This window comes from Osmia lignaria, unplaced genomic scaffold (assembly GCF_051020975.1).
Source record: "Osmia lignaria lignaria isolate PbOS001 unplaced genomic scaffold, iyOsmLign1 scaffold0005, whole genome shotgun sequence".
NCBI lineage: Eukaryota > Metazoa > Arthropoda > Insecta > Hymenoptera > Megachilidae > Osmia > Osmia lignaria.
In genome coordinates, this window is record NW_027478162.1 from 17,800,719 (window position 1) to 17,824,103 (window position 23,385).

The following is a 23,385-nucleotide window of genomic DNA, read 5'->3' on the forward strand; positions in this document are numbered from 1 at the left end:
CCTTTCTTCGAGATAACTCTGCACCATTGCGAGCTGCAAATGCCACTTCCAGCTTAGCTGTGCAGAGCAAGAACAACAAGAAGAAGAAATATCTCGAAATATGTCGGTCAGGCCAGTTCCTTTGAGCTGAATCTGCAAATATCTCGGAAACGAAGCGAGCTATGGCAAAATGTTAAGAGACCTTTTTTGTAGAGAATTAAGTTTCCTACTTTTTATGTTCTATGATATTTTTTGATCAGACGCGTAGTTCTCGAGATATATCAAGATATTTAAAAGTTCCGAAGCCGCACCAACATAATAGAGATACAGAAACACCGTGGCCCCTTTCTTTGAGATAACTCTGCACTATTGCGAGCTGCAAATGCCACTTCCAGCTTAGCTGTGCAGAAGAAGAACAACAAGAAGAAGAAATATCTCGAAATATGTCCGTCAGGCCCCTTCCCTTGAGATAAATATGCAAATATCTCGGAAACGAAGCGAGCTATGGCAAAATGTTAAGAGACCTTTTTTGTAGAGAATTAAGTTTCCTACTTTTTATGTTCTATGATATTTTTTGATCAGATGCGTAGTTCTCGAGATATATCAAGATATTTAAAAGTTCCGAAGCCGCACCAACATAATAGAGATACAGAAACACCGTGGCCCCTTTCTTTGAGATAACTCTGCACCATTGCGAGCTGCAAATGCCACTTCCAGCTTAGCTGTGCAGAGCAAGAACAACAAGAAGAAGAAATATCTCGAAATATGTCGGTCAGGCCAGTTCCTTTGAGCTGAATCTGCAAATATCTCGGAAACGAAGCGAGCTATGGCAAAATGTTAAGAGACATTTTTTGTAGAGACTTATGTTTCCTACAATTTATGTTCTATGATATTTTTTGATCAGAAGCGTAGTTTTCGAGATATATCGAGATACTTAAAAGTTCCGAAGCCGCACCAACATAATAGAGATACAGAAACACCGTGGCCCCTTTCTTTGAGATAACTCTGCACTATTGCGAGCTGCAAATGCCACTTCCAGCTTAGCTGTGCAGAAGAAGAACAACAAGAAGAAGAAATATCTCGAAATATGTCCGTCAGGCCCCTTCCCTTGAGATAAATATGCAAATATCTCGGAAACGAAACGAGCTATGGCAAAATGTAAAGAGACCTTTTTTGTAGAGAATTATGTTTCTTACTTTTTATGTTCTATGATATTTTTTGATCAGATGCGTAGTTCTCGAGATATATCAAGATATTTAAAAGTTCCGAAGCCGCACCAACATAATAGAGATACAGAAACACCGTGGCCCCTTTCTTTGAGATATCTCTGCACTATTGCGAGCTGCAAATGCCACTTCCAGCTTAGCTGTGCAGAAGAAGAACAACAAGAAGAAGTAATATCTCGAAATATGTCCGTCAGGCCACTTCCCTTGAGATAAATCTGCAAATATCTCGGAAACGAAGCGAGCTATGGCAAAATGTTAAGAGAACTTTTTTGTAGAGAATTAAGTTTCCTACTTTTTATGTTCTATGATATTTTTTGATCAGATGCGTAGTTCTCGAGATATATCAAGATATTTAAAAGTTCCGAAGCCGCACCAACATAATAGAGATACAGAAACACCGTGGCCCCTCTCTTTGAGATAACTCTGCACTATTGCGAGCTGCAAATGCCACTTCCAGCTTAGCTGTGCAGAAGAAGAACAACAAGAAGAAGAAATATCTCGAAATATGTCCGTCAGGCCCCTTCCCTTGAGATAAATCTGCAAATATCTCGGAAACGAAGCGAGCTATGCCAAAATGTTAAGAGACCTTATTTGTAGAGAATTAAGTTTCCTACTTTTTATGTTCTATGATATTTTTTGATCAGATGAGTAGTTCTCGAGATATATCGAGATATTTAAAAGTTCCGAAGCCGCACCAACATAATAGAGATACAGAAACACCGTGGCCCCTTTCTTTGAGATAACTCTGCACAATTGCGAGCTGCAAATGCCACTTCCAGCTTAGCTGTGCAGAAGAAGAACAACAAGAAGAAGAAATATCTCGAAATATGTCCGTCAGGCCCCTTCCCTTGAGATAAATATGCAAATATCTCGGAAACGAAGCGAGCTATGGCAAAATGTTAAGAGACCTTTTTTGTAGAGAATTAAGTTTCCTACGTTCTATGTTCTATGATATTTTTTGATCAGATGCGTAGTTCTCGAGATATATCAAGATATTTAAAAGTTCCGAAGCCGCACCAACATAATAGAGATACAGAAACACCGTGGCCCCTTTCTTTGAGATATCTCTGCACTATTGCGAGCTGCAAATGCCACTTCCAGCTTAGCTGTGCAGAAGAAGAACAACAAGAAGAAGAAATATCTCGAAATATGTCCGTCAGGCCACTTCCCTTGAGATAAATCTGCAAATATCTCGGAAACGAAGCGAGCTATGGCAAAATGTTAAGAGAACTTTTTTGTAGAGAATTAAGTTTCCTACTTTTTATGTTCTATGATATTTTTTGATCAGACGCGTAGTTCTCGAGATATATCAAGATATTTAAAAGTTCCGAAGCCGCACCAACATAATAGAGATACAGAAACACCGTGGCCCCTTTATTTGAGATAACTCTGCACTATTGCGAGCTGCAAATGCCACTTCCAGCTTAGCTGTGCAGAAGAAGAACAACAAGAAGAAGAAATATCTCGAAATATGTCCGTCAGGCCCCTTCCCTTGAGATAAATCTGCAAATATCTCGGAAACGAAGCGAGCTATGGCAAAATGTTAAGAGACCTTTTTTGTAGAGAATTATGTTTCTTACTTTTTATGTTCTATGATATTTTTTGATCAGACGCGTAGTTCTCGAGATATATCAAGATATTTAAAAGTTCCGAAGCCGCACCAACATAATAGAGATACAGAAACACCGTGGCCCCTTTCTTTGAGATATCTCTGCACTATTGCGAGCTGCAAATGCCACTTCCAGCTTAGCTGTGCAGAAGAAGAACAACAAGAAGAAGAGATATCTCGAAATATGTCCGTCAGGCCCCTTCCATTGAGATATATCTGCAAATATCTCGGAAACGAAGCGAGCTATGGCAAAATGTTAAGAGACCTTTTTTGTAGAGAATTATGTTTCCTACTTTTTATGTTCTATGATATTTTTTGATCAGATGCGTAGTTCTCGAGATATATCAAGATATTTAAAAGTTCCGAAGCCGCACCAACATAATAGAGATACAGAAACACCGTGGCCCCTTTATTTGAGATAACTCTGCACTATTGCGAGCTGCAAATGCCACTTCCAGCTTAGCTGTGCAGAAGAAGAACAACAAGAAGAAGAAATATCTCGAAATATGTCCGTCAGGCCCCTTCCCTTGAGATAAATCTGCAAATATCTCGGAAACGAAGCGAGCTATGGCAAAATGTTAAGAGACCTTTTTTGTAGAGAATTATGTTTCTTACTTTTTATGTTCTATGATATTTTTTGATCAGACGCGTAGTTCTCGAGATATATCAAGATATTTAAAAGTTCCGAAGCCGCACCAACATAATAGAGATACAGAAACACCGTGGCCCCTTTCTTTGAGATATCTCTGCACTATTGCGAGCTGCAAATGCCACTTCCAGCTTAGCTGTGCAGAAGAAGAACAACAAGAAGAAGAAATATCTCGAAATATGTCCGTCAGGCCAGTTCCTTTGAGCTGAATCTGCAAATATCTCGGAAACGAAGCGAGCTATGGCAAAATGTTAAGAGACATTTTTTGTAGAGAATTATGTTTCCTACAATTTATGTTCTATGATATTTTTTGATCAGAAGCGTAGTTTTCGAGATATATCGAGATATTTAAAAGTTCCGAAGCCGCACCAACATAATAGAGATACAGAAACACCGTGGCCCCTTTCTTTGAGATAACTCTGCACTAGTGCGAGCCGCAAATGCCACTTCCAGCTTAGCTGTGCAGAAGAAGAACAACAAGAAGAAGAAATATCTCGAAATATGTCCGTCAGGTCCCTTCCCTTGAGATAAATCTGCACATATCTCGGAAACGAAGCGAGCTATGGCAAAATGTTAAGAAACCGTTTTTGTAGAGAATTAAGTTTCCTACTTTTTATGTTCTATGATATTTTTTGATCGGACGCGCAGTTCTCGAGATATATCAAGATATTTAAAAGTTCCGAAGCCGCACCAACATAATAGAGATACAGAAGCACCGTGGCCCCTTTCGTTGAGATAACTCTGCACTAGTGCGAGCCGCAAATGCCACTTCCAGCTTAACTGTGCAGAAGAAGAACAACAAGAAGAAGAAATATCTCGAAATATGTCCGTCAGGCCCCTTCCCTTGAGATAAATCTGCAAATATCTCGGAAACGAAGCGAGCTATGGCAAAATGTTAAGAGACCTTTTTTGTAGAGAATTAAGTTTCCTACTTTTTATGTTCTATGATATTTTTTGATCAGATGCGGAGTTCTCGAGATATATCAAGATATTTAAAAGTTCCGAAGCCGCACCAACATAATAGAGATACAGAAACACCGTGGCCCCTCTCTTTGAGATAACTCTGCACTATTGCGAGCTGCAAATGCCACTTCCAGCTTAGCTGTGCAGAAGAAGAACAACAAGAAGAAGAAATATCTCGAAATATGTCCGTCAGGCCCCTTCCCTTGAGATAAATCTGCAAATATCTCGGAAACGAAGCGAGCTATGCCAAAATGTTAAGAGACCTTATTTGTAGAGAATTAAGTTTCCTACTTTTTATGTTCTATGATATTTTTTGATCAGATGAGTAGTTCTCGAGATATATCGAGATATTTAAAAGTTCCGAAGCCGCACCAACATAATAGAGATACAGAAACACCGTGGCCCCTTTCTTTGAGATAACTCTGCACAATTGCGAGCTGCAAATGCCACTTCCAGCTTAGCTGTGCAGAAGAAGAACAACAAGAAGAAGAAATATCTCGAAATATGTCCGTCAGGCCCCTTCCCTTGAGATAAATCGGCAAGTATCTCGGAAACGAAGCGAGGTATGGCAAAATGTTAAGAGACCTTTTCTGTAGAGAATTAAGTTTTCTACTTTTTATGTTCCATGATATTTTTTGATCAGATGCGTAGTTCTCGAGATATATCAAGATATTTAAAAGTTCCGAAGCCGCACTAACATAATAGAGATACAGAAACACCGTGGCCCCTTTCTTTGAGATAACTCTGCACTATTGCGAGCTGCAAATGCCACTTCCAGCTTAGCTGTGCAGAAGAAGAACAACAAGAAGAAGAAATATCTCGAAATATGTCCGTCAGGCCCCTTCCCTTGAGATAAATCTGCAAATATCTCGGAAACGAAGCGAGCTATGGCAAAATGTTAAGAGACCTTTTCTGTAGAGAATTAAGTTTTCTACTTTTTATGTTCCATGATATTTTTTGATCAGATGCGTAGTTCTCGAGATATATCAAGATATTTAAAAGTCCTGAAGCTGCACCAACTTAATAGAGATACAGGAACACCGTGGCCCCTTTCTTTGAGATAACTCTGCACTAGTGCGAGCCGCAAATGCCACTTCCAGCTTAGCTGTGCAGAAGAAGAACAACAAGAAGAAGAAATATCTGGAAATATGTCCGTTAGGCCCCTTCCCTTGAGATAAATCTGCAAATATCTCGGAAACGAAGCGAGCTATGGCAAAATGTTAAGAGACCTTTTTTGTAGAGAATTATGTTTCCTACAATTTATGTTCTATGATATTTTTTGATCAGAAGCGTAGTTTTCGAGATATATCGAGATATTTAAAAGTTCCGAAGCCGCACCAACATAATAGAGATACAGAAACACCGTGGCCCCTTTCGTTGAGATAACTCTGCACTAGTGCGAGCCGCAAATGCCACTTCCAGCTTAACTGTGCAGAAGAAGAACAACAAGAAGAAGAAATATCTCGAAATATGTCCGTCAGGCCCCTTCCCTTGAGATAAATCTGCAAATATCTCGGAAACGAAGCGAGCTATGGCAAAATGTTAAGAGACCTTTTTTGTAGAGAATTAAGTTTCCTACTTTTTATGTTCTATGATATTTTTTGATCAGATGCGTAGTTCTCGAGATATATCAAGATATTTAAAAGTTCCGAAGCCGCACCAACATAATAGAGATACAGAAACACCGTGGCCCCTCTCTTTGAGATAACTCTGCACTATTGCGAGCTGCAAATGCCACTTCCAGCTTAGCTGTGCAGAAGAAGAACAACAAGAAGAAGAAACATCTCGAAATATGTCCGTCAGGCCCCTTCCCTTGAGATAAATCTGTAAATATCTCGGAAACGAAGCGAGCTATGGCAAAATGTTTAGAGACCTTTCTTGTAGAGAATTAAGTTTCCTACTTTTTATGTAGTATGATATTTTTTGATCAGATGCGTAGTTCTCGAGATATATCAAGATATTTAAAAGTTCCGAAGCCGCACCAACGTAATAGAGATACAGAAACACCGTGGCCCCTTTCTTTGAGATAACTCTGCACTATTGCGCGCTGCAAATGCCACTTCCAGCTTAGCTGTGCAGAAGAAGAACAACAAGAAGAAGAAATATCTCGAAATATGTCCGTCAGGCCCCTTCCCTTGAGATAAATCTGCAAATATCTCGGAAACGAAGCGAGCTATGGCAAAATGTTAAGACACCTTTTTTGTAGAGAATTAAGTTTCCTACTTTTCATGTTCTATGATATTTTTTGATCAGATGCGTAGTTCTCGAGATATATCAAGATATTTAAAAGTTCCGAAGCCGCACCAACATAATAGAGATACAGAAACACCGTGGCCCCTTTCTTTGAGATAACTCTGCACTATTGCGAGCTGGAAATGCCACTTCCAGTTTAGCTGTGCAGAAGAAGAACAACAAGAAGAAGAAATATCTCGAAATATGTCCATCAGGACCCTTCCCTTGAGATAAATCTGCAAATATCTCGGAAACCAAGCGAGCTATGGGAAAATCTTAAGAGACCTTTTTTGTAGACAATTATGTTTCCTACAATTTAGGTTCTATGATATTTTTTGATCAGAAGCGTAGTTTTCGAGATATATCGAGATATTTAAAAGTTCCGAAGCCGCACCAACATAATAGAGATACAGAAACACCGTGGCCCCTTTCTTTGAGATAACTCTGCACTAGTGCGAGCCGCAAATGCCACTTCCAGCTTAGCTGTGCAGAAGAAGAACAACAAGAAGAAGAAATATCTCGAAATATGTCGGTCAGGCCAGTTCCTTTGAGCTGAATCTGCAAATATCTCGGAAACGAAGCGAGCTATGGCAAAATGTTAAGAGACCTTTTTTGTAGGGAATTAAGTTTCCTACTTTTTATGTTCTATGATATTTTTTGATCAGATGCGTAGTTTTCGAGATATATCGAGATATTTAAAAGTTCCGTAGCCGCACCAACATAATAGAGATACAGAAACACCGTGGCCCCTTTCTTTGAGATAACTCTGCACTATTGCGAGCTGCAAATGCCACTTCCAGCTTAGCTGTGCAGAAGAAGAACAACAAGAAGAAGAAATATCTCGAAATATGTCCGTCAGGCCCCTTCCCTTGAGATAAATCTGCAAATATCTCGGAAACGAAGCGAGCTATGGCAAAATGTTAAGAGACCTTTTCTGTAGAGAATTAAGTTTTCTACTTTTTATGTTCCATGATATTTTTTGATCAGATGCGTAGTTCTCGAGATATATCAAGATATTTAAAAGTCCTGAAGCTGCACCAACTTAATAGAGATACAGAAACACCGTGGCCCCTTTCTTTGAGATAACTCTGCACTAGTGCGAGCCGCAAATGCCACTTCCAGCTTAGCTGTGCAGAAGAAGAACAACAAGAAGAAGAAATATCTGGAAATATGTCCGTTAGGCCCCTTCCCTTGAGATAAATCTGCAAATATCTCGGAAACGAAGCGAGCTATGGCAAAATGTTAAGAGACCTTTTTTGTAGAGAATTAAGTTTCCTACTTTTTATGTTCTATGATATTTTTTGATCAGACGCGTAGTTCTCGAGATATATCAAGATATTTAAAAGTTCCGAAGCCGCACCAACATAATAGAGATACAGAAACACCGTGGCCCCTTTCTTTGAGATAACTCTGCACTATTGCGAGCTGCAAATGCCACTTCCAGCATAGCTGTGCAGAAGAAGAACAACAAGAAGAAGAAATATCTCGAAATATGTCCGTCAGGCCCCTTCCCTTGAGATATATCTGCAAATATCTCGGAAACGAAGCGAGCTATGGCAAAATGTTAAGAGACCTTTTTTGTAGAGAATTATGTTTCCTACAATTTAGGTTCTATGATATTTTTTGATCAGAAGCGTAGTTTTCGAGATATATCGAGATATTTAAAAGTTCCGAAGCCGTACCAACATAATAGAGATACAGAAACACCGTGGCCCCTTTCTTTGAGATAACTCTGCACTAGTGCGAGCCGCAAATGCCACTTCCAGCTTAGCTGTGCAGAGCAAGAACAACAAGAAGAAGAAATATCTCGAAATATGTCGGTCAGGCCAGTTCCTTTGAGCTGAATCTGCAAATATCTCGGAAACGAAGCGAGCTATGGCAAAATGTTAAGAGACATTTTTTGTAGAGAATTACGTTTCCTACAATTTATGTTCTATGATATTTTTTGGTCCGAAGCGTAGTTTTCGAGATATATCGAGATACTTAAAAGTTCCGAAGCCGCACCAACATAATAGAGATACAGAAACACCGTGGCCCCTTTCTTTGAGATAACTGTGCACTAGTGCGAGCCGCAAATGCCACTTCCAGCTTAGCTGTGCAGAGCAAGAACAACAAGAAGAAGAAATATCTCGAAATATGTCGGTCAGGCCAGTTCCTTTGAGCTGAATCTGCAAATATCTCGGAAACGAAGCGAGCTATGGCAAAATGTTAAGAGACATTTTTTGTAGAGAATTATGTTTCCTACAATTTATGTTCTATGATATTTTTTGATCCGAAGCGTAGTTTTCGAGATATATCGAGATACTTAAAAGTTCCGAAGCCGCACCAACATAATAGAGATACAGAAACACCGTGGCCCCTTTCTTTGAGATAACTCTGCACTATTGCGAGCTGCAAATGCCACTTCCAGCTTAGCTGTGCAGAAGAAGAACAACAAGAAGAAGAAATATCTCGAAATATGTCCGTCAGGCCCCTTCCCTTGAGATATATCTGCAAATATCTCGGAAACGAAGCGAGCTATGGCAAAATGTTAAGAGACCTTTTTTGTAGAGAATTGTGTTTCCTACAATTTAGGTTCTATGATATTTTTTGATCAGAAGCGTAGTTTTCGAGATATATCGAGATATTTAAAAGTTCCGAAGCCGCACCAACATAATAGAGATACAGAAACACCGTGGCCCCTTTCTTTGAGATAACTCTGCACTAGTGCGAGCCGCAAATGCCACTTCCAGCTTAGCTGTGCAGAAGAAGAACAACAAGAAGAAGAAATATCTCGAAATATGTCCGTCAGGCCCCTTCCCTTGAGATAAATATGCAAATATCTCGGAAACGAAGCGAGCTATGGCAAAATGTTAAGAGACCTTTTTTGTAGAGAATTAAGTTTCCTACTTTTTATGTTCTATGATATTTTTTGATCAGATGCGTAGTTCTCGAGATATATCAAGATATTTAAAAGTTCCGAAGCCGCACCAACATAATAGAGATACAGAAACACCGTGGCCCCTTTCTTTGAGATAACTCTGCACCATTGCGAGCTGCAAATGCCACTTCCAGCTTAGCTGTGCAGAGCAAGAACAACAAGAAGAAGAAATATCTCGAAATATGTCGGTCAGGCCAGTTCCTTTGAGCTGAATCTGCAAATATCTCGGAAACGAAGCGAGCTATGGCAAAATGTTAAGAGACATTTTTTGTAGAGAATTATGTTTCCTACAATTTATGTTCTATGATATTTTTTGATCCGAAGCGTAGTTTTCGAGATATATCGAGATACTTAAAAGTTCCGAAGCCGCACCAACATAATAGAGATACAGAAACACCGTGGCCCCTTTCTTTGAGATAACTGTGCACTAGTGCGAGCCGCAAATGCCACTTCCAGCTTAGCTGTGCAGAAGAAGAACAACAAGTAGAAGAAATATCTCGAAATATGTCCGTCAGGCCCCTTCCCTTGAGATAAATCTGCAAATATCTCGGAAACGAAGCGAGCTATGGCAAAATGTTAAGAGACCTTTTTTGTAGAAAATTATGTTTCTTACTTTTTATGTTCTATGATATTTTTTGATCAGATGCGTAGTTCTCGAGATATATCAAGATATTTAAAAGTTCCGAAGCCGCACCAACATAATAGAGATACAGAAACACCGTGGCCCCTTTCTTTGAGATATCCCTGCACTATTGCGAGCTGCAAATGCCACTTCCAGCTTAGCTGTGCAGAAGAAGAACAACAAGAAGAAGAAATATCTCGAAATATGTCCGTCAGGCCACTTCCCTTGAGATAAATCTGCAAATATCTCGGAAACGAAGCGAGCTATGGCAAAATGTTAAGAGACCTTTTTTGTAGAGAATTACGTTTCCTACAATTTAGGTTCTATGATATTTTTTGATCAGAAGCGTAGTTTTCGAGATATATCGAGATATTTAAAAGTTCCGAAGCCGTACCAACATAATAGAGATACAGAAACACCGTGGCCCCTTTCTTTGAGATAACTCTGCACTAGTGCGAGCCGCAAATGCCACTTCCAGCTTAGCTGTGCAGAGCAAGAACAACAAGAAGAAGAAATATCTCGAAATATGTCGGTCAGGCCAGTTCCTTTGAGCTGAATCTGCAAATATCTCGGAAACGAAGCGAGCTATGGCAAAATGTTAAGAGACATTTTTTGTAGAGAATTACGTTTCCTACAATTTATGTTCTGTGATATTTTTTGGTCCGAAGCGTAGTTTTCGAGATATATCGAGATACTTAAAAGTTCCGAAGCCGCACCAACATAATAGAGATACAGAAACACCGTGGCCCCTTTCTTTGAGATAACTGTGCACTAGTGCGAGCCGCAAATGCCACTTCCAGCTTAGCTGTGCAGAGCAAGAACAACAAGAAGAAGAAATATCTCGAAATATGTCGGTCAGGCCAGTTCCTTTGAGCTGAATCTGCAAATATCTCGGAAACGAAGCGAGCTATGGCAAAATGTTAAGAGACATTTTTTGTAGAGAATTATGTTTCCTACAATTTATGTTCTATGATATTTTTTGATCCGAAGCGTAGTTTTCGAGATATATCGAGATACTTAAAAGTTCCGAAGCCGCACCAACATAATAGAGATACAGAAACACCGTGGCCCCTTTCTTTGAGATAACTCTGCACTATTGCGAGCTGCAAATGCCACTTCCAGCTTAGCTGTGCAGAAGAAGAACAACAAGAAGAAGAAATATCTCGAAATATGTCGGTCAGGCCAGTTCCTTTGAGCTGAATCTGCAAATATCTCGGAAACGAAGCGAGCTATGGCAAAATGTTAAGAGACCTTTTTTGTAGAGAATTATGTTTCCTACAATTTAGGTTCTATGATATTTTTTGATCAGAAGCGTAGTTTTCGAGATATATCGAGATATTTAAAAGTTCCGAAGCCGCACCAACATAATAGAGATACAGAAACACCGTGGCCCCTTTCTTTGAGATAACTCTGCACTAGTGCGAGCCGCAAATGCCACTTCCAGCTTAGCTGTGCAGAAGAAGAACAACAAGAAGAAGAAATATCTCGAAATATGTCCGTCAGGCCCCTTCCCTTGAGATAAATATGCAAATATCTCGGAAACGAAGCGAGCTATGGCAAAATGTTAAGAGACCTTTTTTGTAGAGAATTAAGTTTCCTACTTTTTATGTTCTATGATATTTTTTGATCAGATGCGTAGTTCTCGAGATATATCAAGATATTTAAAAGTTCCGAAGCCGCACCAACATAATAGAGATACAGAAACACCGTGGCCCCTTTCTTTGAGATAACTCTGCACCATTGCGAGCTGCAAATGCCACTTCCAGCTTAGCTGTGCAGAGCAAGAACAACAAGAAGAAGAAATATCTCGAAATATGTCGGTCAGGCCAGTTCCTTTGAGCTGAATCTGCAAATATCTCGGAAACGAAGCGAGCTATGGCAAAATGTTAAGAGACATTTTTTGTAGAGAATTATGTTTCCTACAATTTATGTTCTATGATATTTTTTGATCCGAAGCGTAGTTTTCGAGATATATCGAGATACTTAAAAGTTCCGAAGCCGCACCAACATAATAGAGATACAGAAACACCGTGGCCCCTTTCTTTGAGATAACTGTGCACTAGTGCGAGCCGCAAATGCCACTTCCAGCTTAGCTGTGCAGAAGAAGAACAACAAGTAGAAGAAATATCTCGAAATATGTCCGTCAGGCCCCTTCCCTTGAGATAAATCTGCAAATATCTCGGAAACGAAGCGAGCTATGGCAAAATGTTAAGAGACCTTTTTTGTAGAGAATTATGTTTCTTACTTTTTATGTTCTATGATATTTTTTGATCAGATGCGTAGTTCTCGAGATATATCAAGATATTTAAAAGTTCCGAAGCCGCACCAACATAATAGAGATACAGAAACACCGTGGCCCCTTTCTTTGAGATAACTCTGCACTATTGCGAGCTGCAAATGCCACTTCCAGCTTAGCTGTGCAGAAGAAGAACAACAAGAAGAAGAAATATCTCGAAATATGTCCGTCAGGCCCCTTCCCTTGAGATAAATCTGCAAATATCTCGGAAACGAAGCGAGCTATGGCAAAATGTTAAGAGACCTTTTCTGTAGAGAATTAAGTTTTCTACTTTTTATGTTCCATGATATTTTTTGATCAGATGCGTAGTTCTCGAGATATATCAAGATATTTAAAAGTCCTGAAGCTGCACCAACTTAATAGAGATACAGAAACACCGTGGCCCCTTTCTTTGAGATAACTCTGCACTAGTGCGAGCCGCAAATGCCACTTCCAGCTTAGCTGTGCAGAAGAAGAACAACAAGAAGAAGAAATATCTGGAAATATGTCCGTTAGGCCCCTTCCCTTGAGATAAATCTGCAAATATCTCGGAAACGAAGCGAGCTATGGCAAAATGTTAAGAGACCTTTTTTGTAGAGAATTATGTTTCCTACTTTTTATGTTCTATGATATTTTTTGATCAGACGCGTAGTTCTCGAGATATATCAAGATATTTAAAAGTTCCGAAGCCGCACCAACATAATAGAGATACAGAAACACCGTGGCCCCTTTCTTTGAGATATCTCTGCACTATTGCGAGCAGCAAATGCCACTTCCAGCTTAGCTGCGCAGAAGAAGAACAACAAGAAGAAGAAATATCTCGAAATATGTCCGTCAGGCCCCTTCCCTTGAGATAAATCTGCAAATATCTCGGAAACGAAGCGAGCTATGGCAAAATGTTAAGAGACCTTTTTTGTAGAGAATTAAGTTTCCTACTTTTTATGTTCTATGATATTTTTTGATCAGATGCGTAGTTCTCGAGATATACCAAGATATTTAAAAGTTCCGAAGCCGCACCAACATAATAGAGATACAGAAACACCGTGGCCCCTTTCTTTGAGATAACTCTGCACTATTGCGAGCTGCAAATGCCACTTCCAGCTTAGCTGTGCAGAGGAAGAACAACAAGAAGAAGAAATATCTCGAAATATGTCCGTCAGGCCAGTTCCTTTGAGCTGAATCTGCAAATATCTCGGAAACGAAGCGAGCTATGGCAAAATGTTAAGAGACGTTTTTTGTAGAGAATTATGTTTCCTACAATTTATGTTCTATGATATTTTTTGATCAGAAGCGTAGTTTTCGAGATATATCGAGATATTTAAAAGTTCCGAAGCCGCACCAACATAATAGAGATACAGAAACACCGTGGCCCCTTTCTTTGAGATAACTCTGCACTAGTGCGAGCCGCAAATGCCACTTCCAGCTTAGCTGTGCAGAAGAAGAACAACAAGAAGAAGAAATATCTCGAAATATGTCCGTCAGGTCCCTTCCCTTGAGATAAATCTGCACATATCTCGGAAACGAAGCGAGCTATGGCAAAATGTTAAGAGACCTTTTTTGTAGAGAATTATGTTTCCTACAATTTAGGTTCTATGATATTTTTTGATCAGAAGCGTAGTTTTCGAGATATATCGAGATATTTAAAAGTTCCGAAGCCGCACCAACATAATAGAGATACAGAAACACCGTGGCCCCTTTCTTTGAGATAACTCTGCACTAGTGCGAGCCGCAAATGCCACTTCCAGCTTAGCTGTGCAGAAGAAGAACAACAAGAAGAAGAACTATCTCGAAATATGTCCGTCAGGCCCCTTCCCTTGAGATAAATATGCAAATATCTCGGAAACGAAGCGAGCTATGGCAAAATGTTCAGAGACCTTTTTTGTAGAGAATTAAGTTTCCTACTTTTTATGTTCTATGATATTTTTTGATCAGATGCGTAGTTCTCGAGATATATCAAGATATTTAAAAGTTCCGAAGCCGCACCAACATAATAGAGATACAGAAACACCGTGGCCCCTTTCTTTGAGATAACTCCGCACCATTGCGAGCTGCAAATGCCACTTCCAGCTTAGCTGTGCAGAGCAAGAACAACAAGAAGAAGAAATATCTCGAAATATGTCGGTCAGGCCAGTTCCTTTGAGCTGAATCTGCAAATATCTCGGAAACGAAGCGAGCCATGGCAAAATGTTAAGAGACCTTTTTTGTAGAGAATTAAGTTTCCTACTTTTTATGTTCTATGATATTTTTTGATCAGACGCGTAGTTCTCGAGATATATCAAGATATTTAAAAGTTCCGAAGCCGCACCAACATAATAGAGATACAGAAACACCGTGGCCCCTTTCTTTGAGATAACTCTGCACTATTGCGAGCTGCAAATGCCACTTCCAGCTTAGCTGTGCAGAGGAAGAACAACAAGAAGAAGAAATATCTCGAAATATGTCGGTCAGGCCAGTTCCTTTGAGCTGAATCTGCAAATATCTCGGAAACGAAGCGAGCTATGGCAAAATGTTAAGAGACATTTTTTGTAGAGAATTACGTTTCCTACAATTTATGTTCTGTGATATTTTTTGGTCCGAAGCGTAGTTTTCGAGATATATCGAGATACTTAAAAGTTCCGAAGCCGCACCAACATAATAGAGATACAGAAACACCGTGGCCCCTTTCTTTGAGATAACTGTGCACTAGTGCGAGCCGCAAATGCCACTTCCAGCTTAGCTGTGCAGAGCAAGAACAACAAGAAGAAGAAATATCTCGAAATATGTCGGTCAGGCCAGTTCCTTTGAGCTGAATCTGCAAATATCTCGGAAACGAAGCGAGCTATGGCAAAATGTTAAGAGACGTTTTTTGTAGAGAATTATGTTTCCTACAATTTATGTTCTATGATATTTTTTGATCAGAAGCGTAGTTTTCGAGATATATCGAGATATTTAAAAGTTCCGAAGCCGCACCAACATAATAGAGATACAGAAACACCGTGGCCCCTTTCTTTGAGATAACTCTGCACTAGTGCGAGCCGCAAATGCCACTTCCAGCTTAGCTGTGCAGAAGAAGAACAACAAGAAGAAGAAATATCTCGAAATATGTCCGTCAGGTCCCTTCCCTTGAGATAAATCTGCACATATCTCGGAAACGAAGCGAGCTATGGCAAAATGTTAAGAGACCTTTTTTGTAGAGAATTATGTTTCCTACAATTTAGGTTCTATGATATTTTTTGATCAGAAGCGTAGTTTTCGAGATATATCGAGATATTTAAAAGTTCCGAAGCCGCACCAACATAATAGAGATACAGAAACACCGTGGCCCCTTTCTTTGAGATAACTCTGCACTAGTGCGAGCCGCAAATGCCACTTCCAGCTTAGCTGTGCAGAAGAAGAACAACAAGAAGAAGAACTATCTCGAAATATGTCCGTCAGGCCCCTTCCCTTGAGATAAATATGCAAATATCTCGGAAACGAAGCGAGCTATGGCAAAATGTTCAGAGACCTTTTTTGTAGAGAATTAAGTTTCCTACTTTTTATGTTCTATGATATTTTTTGATCAGATGCGTAGTTCTCGAGATATATCAAGATATTTAAAAGTTCCGAAGCCGCACCAACATAATAGAGATACAGAAACACCGTGGCCCCTTTCTTTGAGATAACTCCGCACCATTGCGAGCTGCAAATGCCACTTCCAGCTTAGCTGTGCAGAGCAAGAACAACAAGAAGAAGAAATATCTCGAAATATGTCGGTCAGGCCAGTTCCTTTGAGCTGAATCTGCAAATATCTCGGAAACGAAGCGAGCTATGGCAAAATGTTAAGAGACCTTTTTTGTAGAGAATTAAGTTTCCTACTTTTTATGTTCTATGATATTTTTTGATCAGACGGGTAGTTCTCGAGATATATCAAGATATTTAAAAGTTCCGAAGCCGCACCAACATAATAGAGATACAGAAACACCGTGGCCCCTTTCTTTGAGATAACTCTGCACTATTGCGAGCTGCAAATGCCACTTCCAGCTTAGCTGTGCAGAAGAAGAACAACAAGAAGAAGAAATATCTCGAAATATGTCCGTCAGGCCCCTTCCCTTGAGATATATCTGCAAATATCTCGGAAACGAAGCGAGCTATGGCAAAATGTTAAGAGACCTTTTTTGTAGAGAATTACGTTTCCGACAATTTAGGTTCTATGATATTTTTTGATCAGAAGCGTAGTTTTCGAGATATATCGAGATATTTAAAAGTTCCGAAGCCGTACCAACATAATAGAGATACAGAAACACCGTGGCCCCTTTCTTTGAGATAACTCTGCACTAGTGCGAGCCGCAAATGCCACTTCCAGCTTAGCTGTGCAGAGCAAGAACAACAAGAAGAAGAAATATCTCGAAATATGTCGGTCAGGCCAGTTCCTTTGAGCTGAATCTGCAAATATCTCGGAAACGAAGCGAGCTATGGCAAAATGTTAAGAGACATTTTTTGTAGAGAATTACGTTTCCTACAATTTATGTTCTGTGATATTTTTTGGTCCGAAGCGTAGTTTTCGAGATATATCGAGATACTTAAAAGTTCCGAAGCCGCACCAACATAATAGAGATACAGAAACACCGTGGCCCCTTTCTTTGAGATAACTGTGCACTAGTGCGAGCCGCAAATGCCACTTCCAGCTTAGCTGTGCAGAGCAAGAACAACAAGAAGAAGAAATATCTCGAAATATGTCGGTCAGGCCAGTTCCTTTGAGCTGAATCTGCAAATATCTCGGAAACGAAGCGAGCTATGGCAAAATGTTAAGAGACATTTTTTGTAGAGAATTATGTTTCCTACAATTTATGTTCTATGATATTTTTTGATCCGAAGCGTAGTTTTCGAGATATATCGAGATACTTAAAAGTTCCGAAGCCGCACCAACATAATAGAGATACAGAAACACCGTGGCCCCTTTCTTTGAGATAACTCTGCACTATTGCGAGCTGCAAATGCCACTTCCAGCTTAGCTGTGCAGAAGAAGAACAACAAGAAGAAGAAATATCTCGAAATATGTCCGTCAGGCCCCTTCCCTTGAGATATATCTGCAAATATCTCGGAAACGAAGCGAGCTATGGCAAAATGTTAAGAGACCTTTTTTGTAGAGTATTATGTTTCCTACAATTTAGGTTCTATGATATTTTTTGATCAGAAGCGTAGTTTTCGAGATATATCGAGATATTTAAAAGTTCCGAAGCCGCACCAACATAATAGAGATACAGAAACACCGTGGCCCCTTTCTTTGAGATAACTCTGCACTAGTGCGAGCCGCAAATGCCACTTCTAGCTTAGCTGTGCAGAAGAAGAACAACAAGAAGAAGAAATATCTCGAAATATGTCCGTCAGGCCCCTTCCGTTGAGATAAATATGCAAATATCTCGGAAACGAAGCGAGCTATGGCAAAATGTTAAGAGACCTTTTTTGTAGAGAATTAAGTTTCCTACTTTTTATGTTCTATGATATTTTTTGATCAGATGCGTAGTTCTCGAGATATATCAAGATATTTAAAAGTTCCGAAGCCGCACCAACATAATAGAGATACAGAAACACCGTGGCCCCTTTCTTTGACATAACTCTGCACCATTGCGAGCTGCAAATGCCACTTCCAGCTTAGCTGTGCAGAGCAAGAACAACAAGAAGAAGAAATATCTCGAAATATGTCGGTCAGGCCAGTTCCTTTGAGCTGAATCTGCAAATATCTCGGAAACGAAGCGAGCTATGGCAAAATGTTAAGAGACATTTTTTGTAGAGAATTATGTTTCCTACAATTTATGTTCTATGATATTTTTTGATCCGAAGCGTAGTTTTCGAGATATATCGAGATACTTAAAAGTTCCGAAGCCGCACCAACATAATAGAGATACAGAAACACCGTGGCCCCTTTCTTTGAGATAACTGTGCACTAGTGCGAGCCGCAAATGCCACTTCCAGCTTAGCTGTGCAGAAGAAGAACAACAAGTAGAAGAAATATCTCGATATATGTCCGTCAGGCCCCTTCCCTTGAGATAAATCTGCAAATATCTCGGAAACGAAGCGAGCTATGGCAAAATGTTAAGAGACCTTTTTTGTAGAGAATTATGTTTCTTACTTTTTATGTTCTATGATATTTTTTGATCAGATGCGTAGTTCTCGAGATATATCAAGATATTTAAAAGTTCCGAAGCCGCACCAACATAATAGAGATACAGAAACACCGTGGCCCCTTTCTTTGAGATATCCCTGCACTATTGCGAGCTGCAAATGCCACTTCCAGCTTAGCTGTGCAGAAGAAGAACAACAAGAAGAAGAAATATCTCGAAATATGTCCGTCAGGCCACTTCCCTTGAGATAAATCTGCAAATATCTCGGAAACGAAGCGAGCTATGGCAAAATGTTAAGAGACCTTTTTTGTAGAGAATTGAGTTTCCTACTGTTTATGTTCTATGATATTTTTTGATCAGACGCGTAGTTCTCGAGATATATCAAGATATTTAAAAGTTCCGAAGCCGCACCAACATAATAGAGATACAGAAACACCGTGGCCCCTTTCTTTGAGATAACTCTGCACCATTGCGAGCTGCAAATGCCACTTCCAGCTTAGCTGTGCAGAGCAAGAACAACAAGAAGAAGAAATATCTCGAAATATGTCGGTCAGGCCAGTTCCTTTGAGCTGAATCTGCAAATATCTCGGAAACGAAGCGAGCTATGGCAAAATGTTAAGACACCTTTTTTGTAGAGAATTAAGTTTCCTACTTTTTATGTTCTATGATATTTTTTGATCAGACGCGTAGTTCTCGAGATATATCAAGATATTTAAAAGTTCCGAAGCCGCACCAACATAATAGAGATACAGAAACACCGTGGCCCCTTTCTTTGAGATAACTCTGCACTATTGCGAGCTGCAAATGCCACTTCCAGCTTAGCTGTGCAGAAGAAGAACAACAAGAAGAAGAAATATCTCGAAATATGTCCGTCAGGCCCCTTCCCTTGAGATATATCTGCAAATATCTCGGAAACGAAGCGAGCTATGGCAAAATGTTAAGAGACCTTTTTTGTAGAGAATTACGTTTCCTACAATTTAGGTTCTATGATATTTTTTGATCAGAAGCGTAGTTTTCGAGATATATCGAGATATTTAAAAGTTCCGAAGCCGTACCAACATAATAGAGATACAGAAACACCGTGGCCCCTTTCTTTGAGATAACTCTGCACTAGTGCGAGCCGCAAATGCCACTTCCAGCTTAGCTGTGCAGAGCAAGAACAACAAGAAGAAGAAATATCTCGAAATATGTCGGTCAGGCCAGTTCCTTTGAGCTGAATCTGCAAATATCTCGGAAACGAAGCGAGCTATGGCAAAATGTTAAGAGACATTTTTTGTAGAGAATTATGTTTCCTACAATTTATGTTCTATGATATTTTTTGATCCGAAGCGTAGTTTTCGAGATATATCGAGATACTTAAAAGTTCCGAAGCCGCACCAACATAATAGAGATACAGAAACACCGTGGCCCCTTTCTTTGAGATAACTGTGCACTAGTGCGAGCCGCAAATGCCACTTCCAGCTTAGCTGTGCAGAAGAAGAACAACAAGTAGAAGAAATATCTCGAAATATGTCCGTCAGGCCCCTTCCCTTGAGATAAATCTGCAAATATCTCGGAAACGAAGCGAGCTATGGCAAAATGTTAAGAGACCTTTTTTGTAGAGAATTATGTTTCTTACTTTTTATGTTCTATGATATTTTTTGATCAGATGCGTAGTTCTCGAGATATATCAAGATATTTAAAAGTTCCGAAGCCGCACCAACATAATAGAGATACAGAAACACCGTGGCCCCTTTCTTTGAGATATCCCTGCACTATTGCGAGCTGCAAATGCCACTTCCAGCTTAGCTGTGCAGAAGAAGAACAACAAGAAGAAGAAATATCTCGAAATATGTCCGTCAGGCCACTTCCCTTGAGATAAATCTGCAAATATCTCGGAAACGAAGCGAGCTATGGCAAAATGTTAAGAGACCTTTTTTGTAGAGAATTGAGTTTCCTACTGTTTATGTTCTATGATATTTTTTGATCAGACGCGTAGTTCTCGAGATATATCAAGATATTTAAAAGTTCCGAAGCCGCACCAACATAATAGAGATACAGAAACACCGTGGCCCCTTTCTTTGAGATAACTCTGCACCATTGCGAGCTGCAAATGCCACTTCCAGCTTAGCTGTGCAGAGCAAGAACAACAAGAAGAAGAAATATCTCGAAATATGTCGGTCAGGCCAGTTCCTTTGAGCTGAATCTGCAAATATCTCGGAAACGAAGCGAGCTATGGCAAAATGTTAAGAGACCTTTTTTGTAGAGAATTAAGTTTCCTACTTTTTATGTTCTATGATATTTTTTGATCAGACGCGTAGTTCTCGAGATATATCAAGATATTTAAAAGTTCCGAAGCCGCACCAACATAATAGAGATACAGAAACACCGTGGCCCCTTTCTTTGAGATAACTCTGCACTATTGCGAGCTGCAAATGCCACTTCCAGCTTAGCTGTGCAGATGAAGAACAACAAGAAGAAGAAATATCTCGAAATATGTCCGTCAGGCCCCTTCCCTTGAGATATATCTGCAAATATCTCGGAAACGAAGCGAGCTATGGCAAAATGTTAAGAGACCTTTTTTGTAGAGAATTACGTTTCCGACAATTTAGGTTCTATGATATTTTTTGATCAGAAGCGTAGTTTTCGAGATATATCGAGATATTTAAAAGTTCCGAAGCCGTACCAACATAATAGAGATACAGAAACACCGTGGCCCCTTTCTTTGAGATAACTCTGCACTAGTGCGAGCCGCAAATGCCACTTCCAGCTTAGCTGTGCAGAGCAAGAACAACAAGAAGAAGAAATATCTCGAAATATGTCGGTCAGGCCAGTTCCTTTGAGCTGAATCTGCAAATATCTCGGAAACGAAGCGAGCTATGGCAAAATGTTAAGAGACATTTTTTGTAGAGAATTACGTTTCCTACAATTTATGTTCTGTGATATTTTTTGGTCCGAAGCGTAGTTTTCGAGATATATCGAGATACTTAAAAGTTCCGAAGCCGCACCAACATAATAGAGATACAGAAACACCGTGGCCCCTTTCTTTGAGATAACTGTGCACTAGTGCGAGCCGCAAATGCCACTTCCAGCTTAGCTGTGCAGAGCAAGAACAACAAGAAGAAGAAATATCTCGAAATATGTCGGTCAGGCCAGTTCCTTTGAGCTGAATCTGCAAATATCTCGGAAACGAAGCGAGCTATGGCAAAATGTTAAGAGACATTTTTTGTAGAGAATTATGTTTCCTACAATTTATGTTCTATGATATTTTTTGATCCGAAGCGTAGTTTTCGAGATATATCGAGATACTTAAAAGTTCCGAAGCCGCACCAACATAATAGAGATACAGAAACACCGTGGCCCCTTTCTTTGAGATAACTCTGCACTATTGCGAGCTGCAAATGCCACTTCCAGCTTAGCTGTGCAGAAGAAGAACAACAAGAAGAAGAAATATCTCGAAATATGTCCGTCAGGCCCCTTCCCTTGAGATATATCTGCAAATATCTCGGAAACGAAGCGAGCTATGGCAAAATGTTAAGAGACCTTTTTTGTAGAGTATTATGTTTCCTACAATTTAGGTTCTATGATATTTTTTGATCAGAAGCGTAGTTTTCGAGATATATCGAGATATTTAAAAGTTCCGAAGCCGCACCAACATAATAGAGATACAGAAACACCGTGGCCCCTTTCTTTGAGATAACTCTGCACTAGTGCGAGCCGCAAATGCCACTTCTAGCTTAGCTGTGCAGAAGAAGAACAACAAGAAGAAGAAATATCTCGAAATATGTCCGTCAGGCCCCTTCCCTTGAGATAAATATGCAAATATCTCGGAAACGAAGCGAGCTATGGCAAAATGTTAAGAGACCTTTTTTGTAGAGAATTAAGTTTCCTACTTTTTATGTTCTATGATATTTTTTGATCAGATGCGTAGTTCTCGAGATATATCAAGATATTTAAAAGTTCCGAAGCCGCACCAACATAATAGAGATACAGAAACACCGTGGCCCCTTTCTTTGACATAACTCTGCACCATTGCGAGCTGCAAATGCCACTTCCAGCTTAGCTGTGCAGAGCAAGAACAACAAGAAGAAGAAATATCTCGAAATATGTCGGTCAGGCCAGTTCCTTTGAGCTGAATCTGCAAATATCTCGGAAACGAAGCGAGCTATGGCAAAATGTTAAGAGACATTTTTTGTAGAGAATTATGTTTCCTACAATTTATGTTCTATGATATTTTTTGATCCGAAGCGTAGTTTTCGAGATATATCGAGATACTTAAAAGTTCCGAAGCCGCACCAACATAATAGAGATACAGAAACACCGTGGCCCCTTTCTTTGAGATAACTGTGCACTAGTGCGAGCCGCAAATGCCACTTCCAGCTTAGCTGTGCAGAAGAAGAACAACAAGTAGAAGAAATATCTCGAAATATGTCCGTCAGGCCCCTTCCCTTGAGATAAATCTGCAAATATCTCGGAAACGAAGCGAGCTATGGCAAAATGTTAAGAGACCTTTTTTGTAGAGAATTATGTTTCTTACTTTTTATGTTCTATGATATTTTTTGATCAGATGCGTAGTTCTCGAGATATATCAAGATATTTAAAAGTTCCGAAGCCGCACCAACATAATAGAGATACAGAAACACCGTGGCCCCTTTCTTTGAGATATCCCTGCACTATTGCGAGCTGCAAATGCCACTTCCAGCTTAGCTGTGCAGAAGAAGAACAACAAGAAGAAGAAATATCTCGAAATATGTCCGTCAGGCCACTTCCCTTGAGATAAATCTGCAAATATCTCGGAAACGAAGCGAGCTATGGCAAAATGTTAAGAGACCTTTTTTGTAGAGAATTGAG